Consider the following 20,673-nt stretch of genomic DNA (forward strand, 5'->3'; position numbering starts at 1 on the left):
CTGTACTCTCTCCAAGTCTTAAATCAGGCTGGTTGATATCTTTCCAGTTTCTGTATTCCTGCATCAGCAGTCTGGCTAAACATGGTCATCATTCACTACCTCTGTTTCAGCAGTGGTTACAAACACAATATCACTTTCTCCAACGTTACACTATTATTATTGTCATTACCATTTATTTATATTACAATAGCACCCACGATGTTATCAGTGCTATCCAAACCTAAAGAAAACCACAGACTCCATCCCCCAAAGTGGAAGAGCCATACAGGGACTTTCTACCATCATAGATAGGATTTTCAATCTTAGACAGCACAGACCAAAATAAATTACAACAGTTCTGTGTTGAATAACAGGCAACTGCAACGCTTGCTCCATTATGGATGTTGCCATCTCAAATACATCTTGAACTCTGAGGCACCACAAAGAGTTGCATTATGTTGAGTATAAAGGCACGGGTTCCCTCCCTCTGATGGGAACACTACTGGTTACTTTGCTAATGGCCATTAAGTGACCTCCTTAAATACTCTCAAAAGGCTTTACATGCGATACGCTCCTGGAAAATATCTTGCGTAAATGTGAACATTAAAAAAATTATTAAATCGGATTTCTTTTCTTCTTTTTTACATAGCATGGTTCTGATTTTTTAGGCTAAGTGCATCCATAAGGTGTAATTTTTAAAAAAAGACACTCAATAAAAAAACCTTTAGAGTTTGGGTCTTGGGAGGTAAGAGAAATCTTCAGTCCAAAGGCTTATGGCTCACATAGAGAAGACTTGCAATGTCCCTCGTATTCAAGTCTTAATATAAGCTGATAATTAAACTCTCTACTATTATTGTTGACTGTGGATTTTAAATCCTTAAAATATGGGAATGTCAAGTCACCTTTTCCACTGAGAATTTAACAACTGACATTTATGAACCATACCCTTCATTATGACTTCCATTATGTAAGGGGATCTTAATTTTAAGCCCATTCCGTTTTTCAGTAGAAGGCTGATGAAATGGTATGAACCATAGTTTTTACAGAGCTTCTTCTGTACAAAAATTATTAGATAATATCCTACATGAGTATTTGGGTCTACACAATGTTGCTTCTGTGAATCGATGTGTTAAGGCAAAACTATGTACTTACCAACTAGCTACTTACTCTGTTCTCCACCTTGGTAATAGAGGAAATAAAAGAGCAGAAGGACTTGGCATAAAGCCAAGGAAACTACCAAAGGTGTACAGGCAGCAGCAAGAACAGTATCACTATTTCTCCCTTTGCGCCTCTGCTGGCTGAAGTGTGGAGCCAGATGTGCGCACCCCCGGTTAGAGGTCAGAATACAGAAACGAGGGAGCTGTCAGTTTACCCAGCTGAACTAAACCGGATAAAAAGAAGTACTGAAGTGATGGATCTTTTATTTTTCATTTTTGTTCATCCTTCCCTAATTAATATGCACTGTAAATATTTTCTGGACAAGCACCCTGCTTGGAGTGCCAAGATGAGAATCTCTAATGACAATCAATAATTTAGTGGAGACTCTATTTACTATTCTATTTTTGTTGCCCTTAAAGGCTGTCACAAAGACTGAGGCCCCACCGTGCTACACGCTGGGCGAAACAGCTCCTTCTGAAATGTTTACTGTCTGCAAATAACAGCAGACCATGAAGAGAAAAGGAAAGGGAAAATAATGCAGATGACCAACTCAGTGAAGAATTGGAAACGATACTCATGACTCCTAAAAGGTGATCTGCTGCTCTGACTGGGACATGTGCTCTACAATTTTAGGATTACAGAGTTATTTGAAAAGATGTATGATTTTACTCTTAACAAGCAGAGTCTATTCCAGGCAGGGCAAAGCAGCGGTCTGATAACAAAAAGGGGAAAGGATGTAAGTAGACAAAACTGGTAACAGAATGGGGTGATAAGAAAATAAGAAATGCCAGCTGATGGAGATGGGGAAAAGTAGTGCTGGGCTCATCTTGAGTTACTGAAGGTAGGAGTTGCAAAGGGACTCAATTGCGAAGCTTCCTTCCCCTTACTTGCGGAAGAGGCAATGTCACTGTACATGTCACAGCCCTGTGCCAGAATAGTCACCTGCCGAGGTATGGTCAGCAGAGCAATTGCTAGAGGATACTCAAGCTGCCAAGGCTAGACTGACAGCCTGAGCTCAACACCTGTGTGGGTTTAACCATAAAGAAAGACGAAATTAATTATAGAAAATACCTGCAGAATGCAAGGTTCAAATAGCAAGTTTGCTAAAAAAATGCTCCACCAGAAAAAATAACAATCAGTGAAACCCAAGAAAAATCTTCTTTTAATGTTAGTAAGTTTTGAAAAGATTTCATCAAAACTGTTGACGTTAATTAACTGTTTAATTTCATCTAAAACCACACACAGGTGAAATTAAAATGCATTATTTCATTTGACTCAAGGAGCTGGGTCAAGAAGACAAATATAGAGATGTTTTTAATTACCAACAAAAGGTCCTTTATTAGCCTCTGATTTATATATTTATTTTCTCTGATTAATTTGTATATGTGATATCCATGGACTACTTACAATGTAAGTTTCTGTAGGCATTATCTGCTCTAAATACTTAAATTCTCTCTCGTCTTTCAAGGACAGGTTTCTTTATTTTAAACTAAATTTCTTTTCATTCTAGAAAAGATCTCATCTAGTCACAAGTTCAGTCTCCAATGAATGTATTTAGTGAACTAATTTATTCCTTTTTCGGAACTATAATTACTCATTTTTTATAGAAACTATGTTTCATGCAAGAAGAACTGATTTAACTTTCACTGCTTATAGTGTGAGACTATAAAGACGCTTGTATGAATCTTACAGTAATATCTTTACAGAAGACAGAAATGAGGATATAAAAACCTGAAATACAGTTCACTTAGATTGCAGTTTAGTAGAAGTGCATGACACTTTACCAGTTGTATAAGTCCTTCTAACTAAATTATGTTACAATGATGACGCTATTAATCATGCCTACAGTATTCTCCCCATCGTAAGAGATATCTCAAACATACTCAGGCTCTACTAAAGAAAAATATCACATACTCATTTATCCTCTATTAAAGAAAAATAATGGAAGCAAGGTAATTACTAGTAACAGTGATATAAAAGCCAAAACATGAACATATGCCAAAAACAATTGGGGAAAAATGAACAGTAAATTCTATCTGTAAAACTGTTCTGTTTTTCTGCAATAAAGCAAACTATAAAGTGACTCCATAAAGCTGTTAATGTAATGTAAATCAAGGCCTCCAGAACCAAGGTCATGCAAAAAATGGAACTTTCTTACGCCAGGAAAGCAAAGTGAGGAAAAAAATTCATGTTATATGGTATATACTATCCGATCTATTAAATGATGGTGGCCAAGATGAAGTGAGAAAGGATATAAAACAGCATGCTGGACATGAGCACGTATCACTATGCAAAAAAAAAAAAAAAAAAAGTCTGTTTAAGGATAATTTAAAGGTTATTTCAACAAAAGCAAATTAACTGCACAGACTTCAATATCAGCTTCAGCATTACAACCCACCCTAAATATTAATGCAGAGAGCAAATAGCTAGTATTTCTTCTCCCTCTACGGCACGTGATGGTGGATCCCAGAGAGTTTAGAAGAATCATTTAAAATGAGTTACTAAGCCCACTCTGAAAGAAAAATATTTATTGTTGCTTATTTGCTTTCTTTTGAAGGGAGGGTAGTTCTGCTGTATTGCAAAGAACAACCTTTAATGGGATATTTTACATGTGAGTCCCCATAGCTATCGATAAACCTGCATTTATCATGAAACTCTGACTTCAACTGCAGTAATTCAAACACCTCTACACAAAAAATGGAATTGCCGCGGCAGTGCTCCCTGAAGCCAGGACATGTGCTCTGGATAGCTGTGTATGCACAGCGCTGAGTGGGCCAAGGGAATACCATTAGCCCCGACACAGTCCAGGCATCACTCAAAATGCTGGTGTCCCACATGGTGTGCTGAAGGACCAGGGGGATGCAGGGGCTCTGATGGCCAGGAATGAATGCGGAGGTGGCAAAGTGACCCCCCTGCATGCATAGGGCTGAGGTCATTCGGCTGGATTCATACCCACACGCGAGCTCTGGGGACAGCTGCCTCCGCAGGGCAGCAAAAGCCCCCGAGACTTTCTTGGGGGTGTTTTCTGCCTTGTGACTCAGAGGCCAAAACCGGAGCAAGATGCAGATGGACTCTGCTCATGGCTCATGGGAGCTGCTGGCTCTGGTCTTCTCAGCTCTTGGCACTTTCTCTGTGCAGGTGCCCTTTCCTCTGGCTTCCTAGCAGACCTCTAGTTCCTGTCCTTAGTGGTGTGAATTTATTGCCTATGGAAAGTGTTAGAGCAATACACCCCACACCTGAACCACTCTTTGTGAAAGCTGGTGCAAGCCAGAGATGGGACACTGCATCAGTGGAGAAAACCTGCTTCCCACTGCTTTGCAGTACACTTTCCGCCCCATTCAGGTGCCACTCCTTACACTGCTTTTCTGTCTGTTAGGGGCTGAAAGGATGGGGGCAAATACATCTCACCGACTCTCATACTAACTTAGATCACTGCGGAATTTGTTCATATTTAACACATTCATTATATGTTAACATATTGTATACCCAACATACTTATAGAGGCTGGCACTGTTGTAACAGGCAGCTAAGTAGAAGCCAAATGAAAGAATGTATCACACCAGCTTATAACCAATTTACATTCCTTCAGCATTTTCTTAAAATCAACTTTGAATCGAACTCCCATTTCATTGCTAGAAACTGTTCAAGTAGAAGTGTTCATCACGTGTCTATAGTTTCTGTCAATGAAGAGCAGTGTTTTTATACATTGTTGCACAGAGCAGCTAAAATTTTTTCAGTAAACAAAATTACTTAATTTTCCCATATATCATCATTACATTAGGCTGAAAGCTCAACATATTTTTCAAAGCAAAAGAAATGCCAAGAATGACTCAGAGAGGCTTCATCTTCCAAACTTGCAATTGTCAAAGGAAGCATAATTTTTTGGCTTTTACACAGTTTATCCTGCTGCAAACACTTAAACTTCAATGCCTGATAACTGCTTCTGAGTAAGTGCGGAAATATTTGCATGCAGAAGCTAAATACATGCAGGAAGAAATGCATCATTCGCTTCTGCATGTGCATTATCGAAAACTGGAAACAAAACGCCCTACGGAAAGGATCTCATGAGTTTACAGTTGAAACAGTGGAAGACCAATGGCTAAAGAGCATCATTTAACCATTCAACAATATATTGTGCTTGTTGTTTGCTTTAGGCTTTTTAATATGGACTCTGACATATGTGTGGCCATATGCATCTTCTGGGCAGAATGTGAATTAGATCAGACAAGATATATATCAGCTCAACAGGGTGCCCCAAAACACTCACCAACCGACCCATCCATCGCTGCATTTGCCATCTTAAGCAAATTCAATTTCTTTCTTTGTGATAAAATAAGCTGGTTCAAAGTAGATAACATCTCACAATAATGAGTCCCAAAGCTGTAATTTAACACAAACCTAGCAATTCTGTTATACAACACATCCAGTTCATTAAAAACAACAAGCCAGCTTGTATACGATCTGTATCACCACAAATCAAATACCAGTAAACTAAGCTGCTGGTAAATGTATCGTCCAGTTGAAGCAAAAAAAAATTCTAAGCAACGTAATCACACCAGAAGACAGCTAATTTAGATGAAATGTTCAGATGAAATTATGTTTAAGAGCCGCTAATACTGAGATAAAAGCAGTACTCATCCAATCAACTTAAAAAGATCTTAACTTTACACTATATAAATTGTAGTGTATTTGTAGTAAATATAGTCATTTTTAATGTATTATTCGAAATAGCTTTGAGTTTATTCAGCCAAAAGCTCATAGTATCAGAGGTCTGGTTAACAAGTATTAGTTTATTTACTGGAAATCTGTGTAAAAGACAACAGAAATCCATTTACAAGATATAAATGAAATAATTTGGACTCAGTCCTTCATTTCATGAGCTGCTGGACACCTGGCAACTCTCATTATCTTTAATGAGAAGCTTCCAAACCTTTTCAAAATATGAATACTGTGCACAATGGGACCCCAGCTGAAGCACCTTATATATTTTAGCATTCACACCACTTCAATGCTACTGGCTGTGTTGCATTATACTTGCTTCACTTTGTTTAATGGAAAGAATCTATCAGGTTTAAGGCTAATGAAATGTTTTTTAATTCCTCTAGGCTCAATAAAAAGCAAGAGATGTGGCTGACACATGCTGTTCAGGTGGTCAATTCTAGTTTTAAAGCTACAATGTATAACTCTTTTCTTGCAGGTTTACACTTTTAATTGCTCTCTTTAATCTAATTTTACATCCAATAGACCATTCAGAATGCTTTCAAAATAATATACATATTACTGCAGCAATTTGGTTACTGCCTTACCTACAGAATCTACGGAATTACTGACAATGTCTTTACTGCCACAGCATCTGAATATTCACAGCACAAGAGCTGGGGAACAGGGTGGTGGTGTGCAGTCAGGGGCTGAGTGTGAATCCCATTTTGGGATTCTGACCTCAGCAGAAACACATCTGGAAGGGCAAAGTGAGGCAGGCAATGTCCCCTCACCTCCAAGCAGGCTTCGTGCCTCAATAAGGGACATAGGCAAAATGGAGATTTTTGGCTGCTTAGATGTACAGTATATATGCCCGATCCCCCATGTCCTGCAAAGAAAAAGCAATAGCTGGGTTAATTTATTCTTCGTGTATGGGAAAAACAGGTTCCAATTTAGTTCTGTAAATGTTACAGGCTGTATCTTTTCATGGGACCAGGACATCACAAAGAATGGAAGGCATGACTAGTACAAATCACAGCCACTGACAGAAAAGGCCGAATCTACCCAGCAATGAATCTTGGTATTAATTGTGCCATCAAGCAAAAGGGCATTTCTTGCAATAATCAAGGCTATGTTACACCAGCTTAATAGGGAAGTGAAGGGGACAACATTACAATCACCTCAAGAAACTGCTGACGCACCAAACAGAGCAAAGCTGTGCTTAATACAAACTTAGTTCATCCCATCAAAAAATCTACTTGCTTCCTTTAAAAATTTGGAAAAAAAAATTATACAAGGAATGAAAATCCTAAAATTTCATTTTGCAACCATCAAAACCTCTGTCTTTTTCAGTGTTTCTAATTGTTTTCAAGAGCCTTCAAATTCTCTGAATCCCCATCAGTGAACCAGAAACGTGAGGCTTCCCAAAATACTCTGGGGTCAGGGAACATGTTAGTCCTGGGTCAATCCCCAGTGCCCCAGTAACAGAAATTTGCCTGACAGGCTCCAACGATGCCAAGAAGCCAGGAAGCCTGTATGTGCTGCCAGTCCAACAGGGAGGATGGGTTGGGAGCAATCTCTGTTACATTTTCAGCTGAGATGTTTTAATTTTACAGCAAGTGAATATTCTTCTGGAAAATGACTGTGATGGCAAGTTCCCAGACCTCAGTCCTGCTCTTATCTGAAATGCTTCCTTGAACAGGATGGACAGTGAACAAAATCCTGGAGGCTTGGATCACTCAGGCTGATCAGGACACATTATGCAGCAAGGGATGGGCTTTCATGGACCGGAAAACATCACAAAATACACTGAAACACATCAGCTACCAGGCACCAAAGAAACATGGCCACTTCCCCCTTTAGGGGTGCGTGAGGTGCCAGCATAGCTACTAAATCATGTTTCAAGGATGTGAACAGTGTTTAACAGCCACCGCCTGCTGCCTAGTGTATTGTATGCACAAAGCTTCACGAAACGTCACACCTTGCAGAACTGCCAACTGGATTCTGAGATGTGAATATTTTATTATCACGTCTATTATCATGTCCAGAGAAGAGTAACAAAGCTGGTGAAGGGTCTAAAGCACAAGTCTTATGAGAAGCGGCTGAGGGAACTGGGGTTGTTCACTCTGCAGAAAAGGAGGCTGAGGGGAGACCTCGCTCTCTACAGCTACCTGAAAAAGGAGGTTGTAGCGAGGTGGGGATCGGTCTCAAGTAACAGGCAATTGGACAAGAGAAAATGGCCTCAAGGTGCACCAGGGGAGGTTTAGATTGGATATTAGGAAAAAATTCTTCACTGAAAGGGTTATCAAGTATTGCAACAGGCTGCCCAGGGAAGTGGTTGAGTTGCCATCCCTGGAGGTATTTAAGAGACGGGTAGATGTGGCGCTGAGGGACATGGTTTAACAGTGGACTTGGCAGTTTTAGGTTTATGATTGGACTTGATGATCTTAAAGGTCTTTTCCAACCTAAATGATTCTATAATTCTATCACAAATACACACATAATTCAACAGTTTATTTGGTTTTGACCAGGGTCTCAAGCTTGGCACATTGCACAAAACCTGGCTTAGGCCAAAACGATTACAGATTTCCAAGCAAGCTTCCAGTTGCTGGAGGGGGGAAGAGAAGGGCGACAAAAACCTGTTCTAAATAAAACGGACTTCTAGTGCCAATGGACACAGCTTGTCTCTAAACAGCGGTTAAGAGGAGCTAAACAGAGCTCCTGATCAATACTTCATGCATAAGGTACGTACAAACCTTTTCCATATATTGTTTAGTTAGAAAAGTTTTGCTGAGGGTCATTTCAGATTCACAAAGGACTTCTGCTTAGCAGATCTTCAGGTCAGCAAGTGGTAAGTCCCCAAGATTTCACATCATTGCATCTATCAGCTGTTATAATAAACCCAGAGCAATCTTGGAACTCAATCTTTTTAACCACTTATTTCACAATTTTAGCTGTTTTACTCATTAATTGTAAAGATCTTCCTATCAATCATGAAGCATTCCAGCTTGACACAGTCTATATCTTGAACAACACTACTTTAGCTTACTTTGACATAGACATGTATTATACAGTGTCAATACCATGTATCGTACCAGTTACTATTATCCATGGCAATTGGTAGCTTCAAGTTTGCTGCCAAAGGGACAATGTGAGAAAATTTTGTGCAGAGGTTCATTTTAGATGTTACGTTTCACCGGCTTACAAAAAATATAACTGTGGATTTGCAGAGATACCAGTTATGCCACTCTGTGCTTACAGGTTTTTTTCTTGAAAACAATGTCATTGCTCCTTTGGCAAAGCTACAAAATGAGGTGACCAAGAACTACATAGTTGTTTTGGAAATGTAATGTGTATTTTCCTCACTTGAGAGAGGACATAGAAGCAAGACAAGACTTTAGATACAAAACATACCACATACCACTTTCAACAGAAGTCAAATACTTCAGCATAGTAAATTATACTGGAAATGAAATGAGAAATTACTAGTTTTCCACAATCTATACATTGAGAAGTGATATACAGTATGAAATATTGCTTCTCAGGTAAAGCAGCAGCCCTCGCCTCCAACTCTATAGTGCAACAGTCACCAATGAAATATAATTGCTGGCAAGAGAGAAGTAAAAAATGAAGCAGTGGATTAAGCATGAAGCTGCCAGTAGGCAGGCAGGCAGGCACGGAACCAAAGGGGAGCAGTCTTTTCACATGGATTAGCTTATTTCTCTCTGCTAATTTACCACAGTTAATACTATATACACTGACAACTTGAAATATAAAATACAGAGAAGGCAAGTCATTTCGGTAGGCTACTGACTTTAATTGGAGCAAGGCATGTAATATCAATACCAGTCTCACACACTGTAACTGAAGTAAACATTAAGTTCCTCATATTCATTATGCTTTTGATAGCTTTTTTTTTCATAACTTCTGTTTCTGAATGAAGTTATTTTACATTATCACCATGAATTCCCAGCATATGCTTAGTTCTGTTTCCTAAGGAACTTCTTTGTGTTTTCTTGTTTTCAAGACATTAACAACTTGGAAATTCTTGTAGATACCCATGGCTGAAGGCGGATGATGTTGCTGTGACCCAGAGCATAGCTGAGGCTCATGCCAACATGAAGTTGCAGCCTGGTAGGGAGAGGTGAGGTGTTGCAAGTCAGCAGCAGAGCATCTGGGCCAGCCTTTGCCTGTACATCACATCTCCTCCTACAAAGTGCTCTAAGAGTATATGGAAAAGCACTTTTCATATACAGAAGCACTTTCTTTTTTCCTTTCATTCTTTCTACATGTTTTGCTTTCAGAGCTAGCTCTCCAGCTTCTGCTTGATCTTTGCTCTGACTTGATTCACTGTGTAGTTGAAAAATAAGACTAAATGTCATGGTTTAGGCTATCCCTACGTTTACAGCTGGGTTTGTCCCTAGATCCTAGCCTTTGCGAGTCTCTGGAGCCCCAAGCTGGAGCTGACATTGCTCAGACCAAACCTGTAGATTCTGAACTCGCAGAGATTAAAAATCCTGTTCTTGAACGCAATTTTTAGATCCCATCTCTGAAAGCTAAATGCCAGCTGAAAACCTGACCAAGATGTGAAGACTAGATAGCACTGTCCATCTCAGGTCACTTCTCTCAGCATCTCAGACTGCCCTGTACAATTAGCAAGTCAGTTAATCTGCACCTTGTAGGTGGTCTGTGTATGGTTTGGAATAGGCCTGACCAGAAGGTAGAGGTTTGCAATTAGTTTTTTTAATTCAGAAATATTTTTAGCTCATCTTTTACCTGAAAGTTTACATATTAAACCCAATTAAAAATGCACATTGTCCTTTAAAAATGAAACTCAATATCAGTCACTGTCCTCCTTTTATCTCTTCAGTGCAGAGGTACTGCTAGAGAAAGAAGTAATTAATGAAGAGAATCAAAAAGTTTCCAAAGTGCTTCCTCGTCACAATATAATCACAATTATATTAATGTCGTGTTTTTATTAAATGAAAATCAAGCCAACCTAAGCCTGTAAAAGTTACTTCACAGGCAAAGAAACCCTTATTAGCATTCCCTAGCTGCTGCTGCAATTCTTTCAAAGAAGTTTTATTGCTGCAATATATATTCTCTGCCTGCTACTAGTTTTCTGTCTTGTTTATGGAATTTAAATGGTGTATTAGACTAAATTCTTCACTCTGCCTCTTTCCAGAAACAGATATCCTAGATAGATGAGTTGATGAAAAGAAAACCAAATAGAAATAAAAACCTGAACACTTTAGAATTAGCATTCGGTAAGGAGCCACGTCGTATCTGATATCAAATTCTCTGCTGACCTCTGCTGAAGCTGTTGTGGGAGCAAGAGCAAGGAAAATGTGGTCAGGCAGCTGCAAGAGCCACATGTTACCCTGAGTCCCAATCTCAGAACCCTTATGCTGTGAGGATGAAGCACCAGACCTGGAGCTCTGCAAACTTCAGCATACCTTCAACCCTCCCCAGCTCTCCTGAAGGATGATTCCTGAGTCTCAGTTACATCCAGGGCTGGAGGCTGTGGTGTGCGTCCCCCCAGCCCCCACCCCCCAGCAATTGGTCCCCAGCACTGAGGGAAAGCCACGCAGTGGCAACTACTATATGCTGCAAGGAGGACAAACAGGCAAGTTGGCTGAACTTGCTGCCTTGTGAGCTGGAGACATGGGTAGCGCGATGGGTTTTCCAGCAGTTGCTTGTTATCTGCCGTAATGAGCAGGGTTCCTGCTGAACTCATCATCTGGAGGGTAGAAAATGCCTGCCCTTCACATCACTTTTTGTCGTGGGGAGGCAATAAGGACTCTGAAGAGCTGATGCCGTGACATTGGCCTCATTCTCAGGAAGGCAAAATCCAGTTTTGCTTCCATAGCTTTGTAGCCTTAAGTCCACAGAGCCTTTTAAACTCGCTAGTGTAAACTCTACCTTTTCCTCCCAGCTTATCTCCCTGGTTTCAGCAGCAGCAACCGAGCCCTTTCAGCAGCCTTGTGCCAGTCAGCAGAGCACATTCACCTTCCACCTTCTTCATAGTTTTACGACTCCATCAACAGGTATGTTACAGCAACACAACACAGCACGAACATATCAGGTCTTAAAGTTAACTTGCAACAGGTTCAAGTCCTCTCAGAATAGTAGGATCACTGACTACCTATCCTTAGTGTCCTCCAAAGGCAGTGTAATCTCACACAGACTCCAAAGCCATATATGAAACAGGGGGAATAATATTTAGAAGATGAGGAAAAATCAGCTCTGGCACACACAATAAGACTACATCTATATGAATAAAAATCAGCACGGAAAGGAGCACATTCACCCCATAGCAACCTCAAAAACTAAGAATATCCAATAGGTGAGCATCCCTTCCTCCTCCCTCCCTCGTCTGCTGACTCCCAACGCAGAGGCTGATGCACCCCCAGCGAGACTCTCCCATTCCAGGCCAGCTCTCATACTCCATGCCCTAACGAAGCTGAGATCTCAAATGGTTTCAATTTATGGAGGAGTTAAAGGGCAGGACCAAACTCCGCTGCTGCTCTTTCCAATCAAGACGTCCTTCTAATGAAAAAGGGTCCTTGGCACAGACCCAGCAGTGCATAGGCTCAGGGAGTAAAATCCATGTCAAAGGGATTCAGTCAGTCTGGTCTGAAATGTTCCCCTCTTAGACAGTTTATTCCCATTAAGCAAGCAATTCTGAAATGCATACAGTGACTCCTAGGGTGCCGCAGGAAGAAATTAGGTAGATGCTTCTCCCACATTCTACATTTCAGGACGGATGGGGGCCGGGAGTGCCTGCCTTTCCCCAGGGTTTCTCTCCATCTGGTAGACAGTTTATGTAAATAAAGTCACGCTGTGGCCTTCCCCTTGTTCAAATGGGAGAAGACAGCTTCTTTCCCCGCAGCATTTTGGGCCCCAGGGCTCATGTTTAAAGCCAAAATAACTCTACTGGTTCAGTGGAGTTAACGGTAACATTAAAATGGAGGAGTCAGAATCTTTGAATCCTTAGCACTCCAGCCTTGCTAGCGTTATTTTATTTATTCAGCTCGTCTTTCCAGAAAACATCCAATTTAGATAATAGCTAGTGGGAGAAGCAATCCCCTTTAGGGATCAGCAGTGGTTGTTATATGATTTCTTAACAACTATTTTCTCAGCAGCAAACAAGTCTGCTACTGAAATAGTACTTGTGTAGCATGTGAGTGTACCGCTTCCAGAACTACTTAGGTCTATTAGAGCTGAGAAAAAAACCAAAGGATTCATAAAGCAAGATTAAATCATTCATAACAAATGCATAGTTCATTTGGCTTCTTTTTCTCTTGGTTAAATTGTGCTTTTTGACCACAAAAGGCCAGGAGACCAGGCACTGACCTAACCCAAACCAAAAGAGGGGCTAAGAAAAGCTTTTCATGTAATAATTCACTGCTGGTTACGTTAGACTGCTTGGCGTGATGAGGCTGTAGCGTTGTTTGGAGGTAACATGGCTGCTGGCTCACAGGTCCTAGCAATCCTTACACTTCTGCCCACCAGTGGCACTGCCTTGCAGGACACAACTCAGTGTCTGGATGCCAACATATATTTTTTACAATTAGAACTATTTTACGTCTTCTTTCTCTGAGATTTGTTTAGACTGTACTAATTTCATGAAAAACCTCAATTAACATACCATCACTACATTCCTCAAAAACAGCTAGAACAGGAACATAGATTTACAAGTTAAAACCAAAAGAAAAAATTTTATGTTATTTTCCAAGACTAAAATTTAAATGTAGAGGGCATATCTAGGTCCTTACACGACATATGAATATGTACATAAAGGTCCTCAAATTTCAAGTAAATATGTTTTGCAATTCAAATAGTGAGGAAAAAAAGTCCAAACATTTTAGGGCCATGGGAAAGCATTAATAAAATAATTCAATGCAATTAAATCTGTTTGAATTCTTCAGCCTGGTGATATTACATGTACACACATGAATGAGAAAGTCAGAAAGTCAGAGTGGGATCTTCTTGCTTTTCATCACTTAGCAGTGACAAACTGCCCTGCCCACTGCAGTTGTATGGGGTGATTGAGGGTTATGTATCTACACACACACAGAGTTAATGATTCAGTAGGTGGTTCTCTATTAAGAGTTCCACTGATGATACACAAAAAGCTGAGCAAATTTAGTCTTCTCTAATTATACGAATTTTCCAATAAAAATCAGAAAAGGAAGCAAACTAAACCTCTCTGAACAATATTTATTAGAAACTCTGGCATTTCTCATTAGCTACTTTGTCATTAATACACTTCTCTCGATTTTGGTGGGCCTAAATTGAAGTTTACTTTTTGACAGCAGGCAGAAAAGCTTAGAAATGTGCAAGGAACATATCTGCAGACCAACCTATCCTGCCATATGAGGTCAGTTCTGAGGGTCTGCCTGGGTCCGCTCCTCTTACAGATCCAACACTTGTCCAGAACTTCATCTGAAGGCCAGCTCTGGCTGCTGCCTGCATTTCAGGACAGAACAGAAACATCGCGGACAAAGAAATAATGCTTCCTGCTTTTGACTCAGCATTTTTACAAGAACCTTCAGTTTGGAGGCTGCCAAGTGCAGATAATAGATTTATTTCCCACATTTATTAGTTCTGTTTGTTGTATACAGTATTGATACCCTTCCTCTTTTATTATTCTGTTTTAAATCACTGTCAAATACTTCTTAAGAGTCTTCATTGTATTTTATATCCTGATAGCACAAAAAAAAAATTTCCTACTGACAGCTAATAAAATTTCAACCAGCCTTTACTGCTCATCGTGGTGCTGCATGTCACGATACTTGATGCAGTTGCACAGGACAGCAGGCAATGATATGCTGTAATTGACAGCAAGGGGAGTGCGTTCCTCTGCTTATCACAGTCATCCCTACACTGATGAATACAAAAAAAAATCTTTTGCAGATTACCCTCAGCCCTCCATTGCTGTTCAGCTCTGGGAGATCTTTCAGAGCAAAATAAATTTACCCTTTATGGACTATTTATTCACTTTCTTGTCCTAAACTCATACTATCATTCCTTATTCTTAACAGTGGAGTAGCCCATACAGACTGGGACACATTGTGCTACACAGTCTAACAAATTTTAATATAGAGATGGCTGTTCTCCAAAATAGCTTAAAGTTCAGAAGAGGGAAATTATTTTCAACAAAAAATAAATATAACATTTTTCAGAAAAAGATGTTATAGTTACTGGATAGGTTTTTCTCTTGCCTTTTTTTTTTTTTTTTAAGATTTGCCATTTATGAACTGAGCTCTGTGTACATAATCCCAGCTCTCTGAAGGTCTGTGGAGGAGATTGAGGCAGCTATACCTGCATTACTCTAACTTAGTTCCCACAGATTTTCCTGATGCACACGGTTAATAGTGGCTGTCAGAATTGATTGTACAATCCCCCTACAGCAGGATTCATACAACTGATAGTTTGAACCTGACTTAATCAAGTATCAAACAGGCTAAGGTAAGAATGGGTATATACCAGTAGTTAAGGCATTAATCTGGGGTATCAGATCTCTCAAGCTTCATATGATTTTAGTTTACCTATTTGTAAAATGAAAATAACGGCACTTTTCTGTTTTATTCAAATGCTACTGAGATGTTGCAGAGATAGGAGACAATCAACTATTCTTGTAATAGGGACACCACGTAATTATCTTGGCCAACAATAAGGTGTTTTGCTCCCAGGATATTTATGCCTACATGAGCACAAACTGGGAGAAATGGTCTGAGTTTGCAAAATGTTAATTAGATCACAGGAGGGAAATCATAAGGGTAAAAAACTAACACCAATGTAACTACCCTACTGCTGCAATTAACTCCTCTCTTCGGAAGGCAGGAAAGCATGGGTAGTACTTAGCAGTAACCCAGAATTACAGCTCATGTGCACTAATTTTCCAAAAAGCTCTAAAAGGAAAGAAATAACTATGGGATAAAAAGAAAAATTCTGACAATAAGGAATTGTTTTAATCTGGAGAATTAGTCCGCAAAGTAAAAATGAAATAGATAAATTAAAAGATGCTTGTAAAAACTACAAGAAAAAATCAAAGCATACACAGCAGAGCCACCGTTCAGGACCTAGTCAAGCTGGAGGAATATGCCCACAGGAACCTTATAAAATTCAACAAAGATAAATGCAAATAATCCCCAGAAACAATACAGGCTAGGGACCAGCACTGCAGGAAAGGGCCTGGGGGTCTTGGTCATCAGTTGGACCAAGCTCTGAGCAGACTGGTCTGACACCAGAGCTGACCCCAGAGCTGACTCCTAAGCAGGAGTTTGGACTGGAGACCTCCTGAGGCCCCTTCCAACCCCGCTTACTCTGAATTACTCCTATGAAACACTCAAACAAAGAAAATCTAGCCAGTAACTTGTTTTCTATTTATACAGCCTCATTGGCCTTGTACAATACCGTCCCACCAATAAATTCTGGAAGATACCGTTTTGGGGAATGTTTCAGAGCCTGCTGATAATTCCAGCCATCACAGTGACTACATGTGCAATACACGCAGGGTACCTTACACCTTCAAGTACACATTAACTCATGCTTATCACATCCATATCTACAGTATCATGAGAGTAACGATGATTTTACAAAGACCTTTGGACTCACAGGGATACTATTAACAGTATTATCAAAATCCTTGGCACTAACACAGCCCAACCTTACGCACATCTTACTTTGCCTCTTGGAAGCAAAACCTCCTAATGCAGACTTGCATTGTCTTGGGCCTTCTTTGAAAAGCTTTAAAAAGAACTAAAAGAAATTTGTGCAGATTTTGAAGTTTTCAAATTACTGGAATAGAAGCAGCAGAGAGCTGTTTTTAAGCATTGGCAAACACAGGGCCGTCATGCTTGTTCTCAAGGACTTTATCTTGATTTGCATTTGTGGAGCATAAGCAGCCTCATAGGAAACCTATACAAAGAGCAACAACCTCTGTGCTGCTACTCTGTTTGCAAAGGAAATAGTTAGCATCTTAGTACTGTTTTTAGTGGTAAAGGTTGAGCTAATTTAAAGAGAGGGCAGGCCTGTTGTTATTCAACAGAAGGAATCTTTTTTTCCCTTGAATCTGTGCAATACTTGTCACAATCACACTTTCAATAAGAAAGGCCTACAACATCACGGAAGCCATAATTAAGCACTGAGCAGCTATACCTTGTTCAGTAGTAGCATCAGTTACACACAAATATCAAATGCTATTTGTATGATATCCTTCATTAGCAAAGGTTAGTTACACGTCTTGCACTCGTAAGGTTCTTGGCTGTTATCTGTAATTATGTGCTAGCTTGCCCAGCTGCACAGGGAAATTGCACTGATAAAATCTTTAGAACTCACTTAGACCTGTGAGAGCAGGTTTGATTTAAATTACACAGATACCACTGACTCTACCACAGGAACCCTGAAATCAGAATTTGCTGTCTATTATTAATAATAAAAGGATTCAGAACAGATTCGTCATGGAATGTGAAGCAGGGCAAACGGTGCCTCTTGGGATGCGATCTCTGAGTAACAGATTTACTCCAGCATATTATCTGAACAAAGGCCTCATATGAAACGCACGGAAGTCAATGGACAGACGCTCAGGGGACCAGACTGGCAGATCCAGAATTAGAGCGCTACATACTGCATTATCTCCCCTACAGCTGAACCCTTCCTGGAGCACAGCTACCAAGCACGAGGTTTGCAAAGGTTAGGGATATGGCTAAGTTGAGAGAGATTCTTCAGGCTTTGGGGCTGGACTGGGGAAAATGGAAGAAGCCCAAGGGCTAGAGGGACAGGTATCTCACTCACCAGCCTGCGGGATCCTAAAATAGGTAGCAGTGAGGATCATAGTCATAGCCAGTTCTCCACGCAACAACCGCTAGTAACTACTAGTAGATACAACTAGTCATAACTAGTTGTAGTAAGGAAGCGGATGGGTTGAGTGAGTCGCATGTGGCTGTAGTTTGAGCAGACAGGAGGTAAGTGAGTCAATAGGGATATCACTTGCTTCCTGGGAGGCAGAATCCCCCTGGAGCTGGGATCGTTTGGAGGGCAGGGATCAAGCTCTCCTTCACCTTTCCTGGATAAGACTCTGGTGAAGGAACTGGGGCACCCGGGAATAACATCAAAATGCTTCTCCAACTTCTCTGACCACCACCTGCCATGCCATCTGCTGCTGCTGCCAGTGCCACCTGGGCAAATCACCGCTTGGATGGAGCACCAGGGACAGCAACCATAGGAAGGGCAGAGATGACATCCCATCAGCCTGAAGCCACAGTGGCCTCTAGAAACTGCAGGCAGAACTGTTCCTGCTCCGACCAGGTGTACTGCAGCCATCAAACAACCAGAGATGTGCGAGTGACATTTGACAGCCCTGACATATGTTATATCTCTGTGCATAATTGTATTTTTCAGATGCCAGGTGAGACGGCATAAGTTCAGATATTGACTTTCATTCTCTGGCTATTAAAAAAATACATTTTCACATATTCCAAGTAACTGCTATAGTTCATATAACCATATGCATTTTGAGAATACTTTTAATTCAACAAGAAATATTACAGATGAAAGTTCTCTGAACCTGTTTGCTTATCTACACTCCTTGTTCACTTACATCAAAGACTTCCCCAATTTCAATGCTAACTCTATGATAAAAATGTATTTTAACCACAAGCAACTATCGAACAGCTGTATTTTCAAATAAGCTTAGATTACATTTCAAAATTACTATAATGAATACACTGTCCAATATTGTCTGACAGGCATTGAACTAACTTCAGTCATCTCAAAGGGAAATTGATATGTCTTATGACCTTGATCTGGACACAATTTGTTTGATTTTGCAGAAGCACAAAATGGAATTATACCACTTGCTAACTTCCTAACGTGGTTTTTGAGGCTAGAAAATGGTTGTTTCCTTTGCAGCAGAAAAGCTAGACCTTAGATTTAGCAAATTTAGCTGTGGCTAAATGCTTGTGCTGTTTGTATGTATAGAGGAGGTGAGATGACAGTGAGTTTGACCACAAAATTGCTTTTAACCACCTCTACAACATCACTTCAAGATGCTGTTTCGATTTACAGAACACGCAGCTTGGATGAATAGCAATAGTGTAGCTTGGTTCCCATGTGTATTGTCAAGTTGCAGAGAAGTAAAGTACCTTAAACTTTTACAGGAGGGAAGAGCGTCTAAGGTGGCTCTTTAAAGCTTAAGGAATTCAAGCTCGCAGGAGAAATATCCTCCAACGCCCAAGTATATCTTGTTTCCAGGTGACTCACTCAAAGTGACATGCTTTCTGCCGTATTACAATTTATGGGCCAGTAGAAGAAGGAAAAATAATTTGGTTCCACATATGTCAAGGAATCTGATTCGTAAATGGGAACTATAAACAGCAAGCTGCTGCAAGAGATAAAATACAGATGGCCTAAATGCTGTGAGCGGTGCTGGTGAAAGCTCAAATTTTTGGATTAAGAAAAATTTCAGACAGTAGCCTCAGTGAGAGCCGGACTCCTCTTGACAATATCAAAATATTACTGATAAAAAGGAGTAACTTGCAGTTACACAAGTCACCGTGGCTTTCTGAACAGGGCCGTGTTATAATCCCTCCCTGAAAAACAGCCAGAGCATTTTGGTTTCCTACAGGCCCAACACTTGTAGACTTGCCAGGTTACCACATGGGAAACCAGTTCGTGAAACCTAAAACTAAAAAGGAACCAAGCCAAATGCCATATGGACAAACTGACAGTTCAAATGCTTTTACAAGTCTTGGTGTCCTTTTAGAAGTCTGGGTTGAGTGAATTCTTTCTCCTGATCAAATACTGTGCCAGACACCTACAAGGTCAAGCCTTGGGAACACTTCTCAAGTTAGAGAGGATATCTTTGACCTTAATTAATTTATTTTTTAGTGCAACAAGTTCAGTCATTACCAGAATTACATCAGACATACTCAGCTATTAAATGTTTGTAATACAGTAGCCCCAGGGGAAGCTAGGAAAAGGTAAATAACATAGAGATGTGATGCAGTGAAACACAGTCTTCTACAAGAGCAGAACCATGACGACTTACATAGCTTGATACCGAAAGGTGCTTCTGGGCATCCTTCCAAAAGGCGGTATTAAATAGCAAGTATATCTAGGCCCTGATTTCACAGTCCTCCAGTAATCTTCAGACTCGCAAGAGATTGCAGCAACCTTGGCAGCTATTACGTAAAATTCACATTTCACAAAGAAAGCTGCCCATCATGCTTCCCAGCTGACAGGAACAGAAAACTACAAGAACTTTCTTTTCCTGTCTCATTTCATTAGTTTTGGCTTCCAGTGATCACCCCCATAAGACTTCAACGTGCACTGAACAACAGCTGCATGGACTCTCCAACCAGTTCCGAGTGATACATATCTGGCAAAGAGTTCTGATTAGAAGGCATCACATGTATCAAAACTTCTGTACTAATAGTAATTTAATAATAAACTAATAGTAATTTAATCTAACTGTCCATTTTCTTTTTTTTATCTTATTAAACAGATCAAGTAGTGTATATATTGAAAATGCTCTGTTCCATTGTGGTTTCTCTATAAATATGTTTCTATTTCAGTGAGGTTACAGAGCACATAAAATTTTCATATAACTGAAATGAGCTGTGTAGGGTAAAAGTAAATGCCAGCAGGCATCTAAATATTGTAGCATCTGTTATATTTTACACTCTGTGATCACAAATCTTATAAAGCTTCACTGCATTTTAGCAGTATTCTTCACAAACTATTGAAGATTGATGGCTAGTGTAATTGCCATATCTGATATGCTATCATTTTTAATATACTGAACTACTGCAACTGCCCCTTTCTTTGTAC

This window comes from Larus michahellis, chromosome 7 (assembly GCF_964199755.1).
Source record: "Larus michahellis chromosome 7, bLarMic1.1, whole genome shotgun sequence".
Classification (NCBI taxonomy): domain Eukaryota; kingdom Metazoa; phylum Chordata; class Aves; order Charadriiformes; family Laridae; genus Larus; species Larus michahellis.